The sequence below is a fragment of the Cupressus sempervirens genome, chromosome 10 (assembly GCF_028749045.1).
Source record: "Cupressus sempervirens isolate cs-2001-9-10 chromosome 10, ASM2874904v1, whole genome shotgun sequence".
NCBI classification, from domain to species: Eukaryota; Viridiplantae; Streptophyta; class Pinopsida; order Cupressales; family Cupressaceae; genus Cupressus; species Cupressus sempervirens.
The window spans coordinates 356,282,339-356,287,593 of record NC_143127.1 but is presented as its reverse complement, the minus strand read 5'-3'; the positions used below and the strand labels follow the sequence as shown (position 1 = coordinate 356,287,593).

General features: G+C 35.8%; 1 pseudogene; it reads right to left on the bottom strand.

Moving 5' to 3' along the window:
- Positions 1–2,283: 2,283 nt before the first annotated feature.
- Positions 2,284–4,476, bottom strand: LOC149534080 (subtilisin-like protease 4 pseudogene; annotated as a pseudogene).
- Positions 4,477–5,255: the final 779 nt, after the last annotated feature.

The window sequence follows — 5,255 nt, the reverse complement described above, 5'->3', positions numbered from 1 at the left end:
TGCAAAATCAATTAAAGGAGAATAGAGAAAGGAAATAGTGAATAATAGAGAAACATCTGATCAAGAAGAACCAAGTACATAGTAGAATAGAGGTGATATATCATCAAGCATCAGAGTGCTAACTACAGGATCATTGCTAAGACATTCTAACAGGTGAATTAGTTAAATCTCTTTATAAAGTAGTCCTAAGAGGCTGTATTGAAATCCTCTAACAAAGTGCTTACATAATTGGGAGTTAAAGTCCTTTAACTAGGAACACTTCTAATAGGGTGTTGAAATCCTTTAACAAGGTAAGACCTAATAGTCTTTGTAAGCCTTTGATAGGGTAGACCTTTCACAAGGTAGATGATGTTTCATGATCAAACATTGTAACCTTCATTAGATACACTTTATTACTACAGTAGTGAAGATTTGTGGGTGTCATCCCCAACCCAATTTTACCCTCTCATTGGAGGGTTTCTAAGTAATCATATCTTGTGTCATGAATGTGTGAATGCTTACTTACATGCTTTAGATATATATTCTTTACATGGTATTTCAATTTACTTATTCTTTACAACTTTTCACTCTTTTGAAGTGAGCCATGTTAGGAGCCAACCCTATTAAAGGCTACAAAATACACTATTAGGTGTGACCTTGTTAAATGATTTGAATGACCCTATTAGGAGTTGCCTAGATAAAGGTCTTAAGACACTTCAATCTAGAAATGCCACCTTGCTAGAGGATTTACAAAATGAATGTTAAGTCAACTCTGTTAAGATATTTCTTCACTGCTACAATTGTTAAAGAGTCACAATGATTGACTTGATTAATCAAGCAACTGATTTGTAGATTTAGATCATTTTTTTGGCTTATCCTCTAAGTCCTCCTTGATCAGAATAATCTTTGTAGCTCTTTGGATGTTGTGCTCTTAATTAGATATCCTTCTTTATTCACATCTTAAATTTTTCCACAACTCGACCTTTCATATATATGAAATCCATTGTCAAGTCGGCTCTAATACCTTTAAAAATAAGCAATAGATATCCAGTAAGTTGACTTACATAAACAACACAATAAACAAAACTATTCTATTGTAGGTTAGCTAAAATTAAAATTGGGTCACTCAATTACCACTGAGTTCCTTGGTAACCGACCTTACTTGGCTTACACTGAACCCCTTTGGTAACCAACTTGACTCAGTTAACACTAAAATCCTTCAATGATTGATCTAGCTTAGTTTGCACTTGATCACTTAACTTGGCTTCTTCTGAACTTGTGCTTGGCTGATAGTGGAGTCATTAGAGCTCAGTGACTACTAGTAGTGCTCGTTTAGAGTGTAACATTTGTGTAACATCAATGACAATATACAATTTAATAACTATTTTCAACAACATTATCAAGTATAATTTCTCAATGAATTAGATGATATTTTCTCATAGTAATCAACAATAGATTAAGGGACAACTAAAGTTAAGCTCTTGTGTCTATTATATCCTATATCTTGATGACATTTGAGTAGACTAGTAAACAATCTTAAAATAGTTAATAGCATATTTAAAAACATGTAGAGCACCAAGGATATATAAAAACAAATAGTTTTTGCATTCACAAAATGAATATAAGCATTGAAGTGAATGAAAAGTTTCCATTTGTGATAAGGAAAACACACTAGTTTGCATTCTAAACAAAATATAAGAACATTAGTGAAAAGAAAAGAATGTTTCCATTTCCAATAAGCAAAGAAAAGAAATTTGGTTTTTTTATTGGAAAAGGAAGAAATGGACTCTTATCATTTTTGTTATGCATATAATCTTAATACTACATTTGTAAATTTATGAAAAATAATAAATCAATTTTTAAAAAAATTATGAAATATAGTACAAATTAAAATAATTGTCATTTAGTGCGTTGGTGGTGCAAGTACAATGTTTTTATGCCCACTAAATTTTACACATCACACTTTGATAAAGATATATGATCCTATGTTTTATAGTCTAAAACTTGTGTCATAAATCTTAGATCCCAAATTTTTTAACCTCATATGAAATAAATTTAGTGTTAACAAATAAGAAAGAAAGTTACTTAATATTTAGAAAATGAAAATTTTAGATTTCTTCTAAATGTTATCTAAAATATTGATATTCAAAATATACACAATTAATATTTTTTAAAAATTAAAAAATTCACATCGACTATATTTTTGCAAAATTTATCCAATGTTTTAATTGAATCTTAAATAGTTCACTTATATTAATATGAATATGAGACCTCGAATTCGAAGATAGTCATTGACATCACTAATCAGTTTGTCCTCCACGAGACTGCCATAGGGCTTCTTACGCTATAACCATGAGCGCTTGAAACCCACCTAATTGAGCCTTGGGAGAAGCCCGATTTCGAAGGATCAAATGCTTTTGCTACAAATGTGATGCTATAATTCCTTTTCTCCATCGCTGCCCCAAACGATAAGAAAGTTGGATTCACACTCACATCGACTCCCCTGGGCGGATCAATTTTGACGGTGTACTTGGACTCCGCGGCTCCAACATTAGTCACAACTCTTCTCAAGGTGACAGAACTTGTTTCATTTAAAACAAGAGGAAAAGACGGATAATTGAGGTTACCCGAAAGAGTGCTTTCATGATTCGAAGGGCACACAACATTCTTGTTTAGGATCAAGCGAAGTTGGGATTCTGTGTAATTTAGCCCGCAAAGATAAGGAATATAATCTTTAGGGCTAAGGTCATAAACAAGGCCTGGATTGGCTGCTCTTTCGGGATTTATGTGCCCAGCACCCATAGCAAAAATATCTGCGGGCATGAAATTCTTTCCACCATCAAGAATTGGCCCGCCCTTCTTATCCAAGTAATCTGCAGTAGTAACAAGTGCGGACTTAATGTCTGTCAGGCTCCATTCCAGGTGAGCATTTTAAAGCAAAGCAGCCACCCTGCTCACATGTGGAGTGGCCATTGATGTACCGTACAAGATATTGAAACTTACTGTTTGCTTATCTTCAGGGAGGCCCGAAGCACTCTGATTTGAAGGCCAAGCTGCAATTATGGCAAATCCAGGAGCTATTACGTCGGGCTTCATACTTTTTGGGCTTATTAGGTTGGGTCCATGCGACAAAAATGATGCCATCATCAACGCTGAAATATTGTTGGCGGCGCCCAAGACAGTGCCCTCGGACTGAATAGCCTCCTTAGGGTTCTTAGTAGAATTTATATAGGCCGCCAAGGCAAGTCCTACCTTAAACCCAAGGGATGTCGATGGCAAAAGCTGAGGGAACAATATGAATTCCTCCCCAGTAAGATTATCATTAACGAATATGATGCCGACACCTCTGGCCTCTCGAGTAGCTTCTCCCTGCTACAATGGAGAACCAAGACTGCCTGGCGAGCACACCACCAGCTTTCCTCTTATAAGACGTGAATCCAGAGAACCATCCCTGCACAAATCCGTCTCCATGAGCCTCAATTCTTTCGTTTGGTGCACCATCATCATACATGGTGCACCGTTAGAGAGATATGAGGGCTCCTACGACCCTTCATTTCCCATCGTGCAACTCACAAAAATGCTCCTTTCCATGGCGTGAAAGGCACTGATTACAAGCTCGTCCAAATAAAATGCAAATGGCTCGCCACCAAGAGAGATAGAGAGCATGTCCACACCGTCGGAAATGGCGCCGTCCATCCCCGCTAGAACATTAGATTCTAAGCAATCCAACCCCATGCAAACCTTGTAGACAGCAACATGAGCACCCGACACCATTCCCTGCGTGGTTCCTTGAGCGTTGCCAAAGAGTCCAGCCCTTGCAACAGGGCTCCTAGCCACAGTGGAGGCAGTATGAGTGCGGTGTCCCACTGAGTCTCTCATCGTTCCTTCCCTCGTGAAATTTCTCACCCTGATCAGATTGTTGTTGCAACTTGACTTATATAAATCAAGCAAAGTCTGGCAGATTCCTTTCCAGCGAGAAGGCACGGCATCGATGTTGGTGTCTGGCTTGAACGAAGGGCTCTCCGGCCACACACCCGTGTCTAGTAATCCAATTATGATGCCCTTGCTCATGTTAGAGCTTTTACACATGCCATGGCTTGGTTCGAGGCCCATAAACCTGGCAGAATATGTTGTCTACAAGTGCACCACCTTATCAGGAGTCGCGTGCACAAAACTTGGGATCTTTCTCATCACCTCAAGTTTTGATCTTGTTAACCACGCAGCGAATCCAGTCATGACATTCTCATACACATGCACTAGATTTGCATCTCCATTTGCTACTTTTGCTTTGTGTAGGAACGACGAATACCACATTTTCAGCTCGTCAAGGCTCTGTGGGCTTTCTTCTGGTTGCGCCACACGGATGATATAGATCTGTGACTCTTCGCTTGCCTCTACGAGAACATCTGGGTGGTACATAGTTATCATGATCGCCATGGATACAAAGAATAACTTCATCACGTATTCAGAAAATGATCTTCTTGCCAAAATGCCCATGTTTGCTAGGATCGGGAGAAATTAACTGGAAAGTATAAGATTCCAAGGTGAACCTCTGGTATTTTTCTGCAAAATAAACTAGAATTGTAGCCATAACACACTAGCCTTGTCTAGGTCATCGACTTCCAGTTTGGGCTACGACTTTTGGTTGGCAGATTATTGGCTACTAAAGTATCTTCTCTTTTCTTCATGTACATTTATTGGCAGATTAAAAACATTCAGAGTGGCACAAAGCATATTTAAGAAGCTGGGAATAGTTTATTATTATTATATTTATATTTTGTAAATACAATTTACATAGTAAAGATGTAGAGATTTCGATTTTATTCAAAAATTAGTATTAAATTTTTATTTTTTTAAAAGGCCTATAGTGAAAAAAAAGAAAATAATTGCTCTTATACTTTATTGTATGATGAATGATAATGTGATCAAGTATGCTTCTTAATAATTTATAATTGCCTCTTAATATGACACAAATAAGTTGAATAGGAAAAATATGTATTTTTCAAATTAGTTATATGTAATAAATTTACATGTTTAATGTTTTGAATATCTTAGATATTATATAATTAATCATATATGTTAATTTAGATAATATATAATCTAGTAACAATGAGTATCACACATAAAAGAAATCTATTGAAATTTATTGAATATAAACATCTTAATTAGAATATTATATTATTATTATTATTACTATATATATTATAATATTACTTATAGTATTATTATTATTGCAAACATTATATTATAATTACTATATTAATATTATTATATTC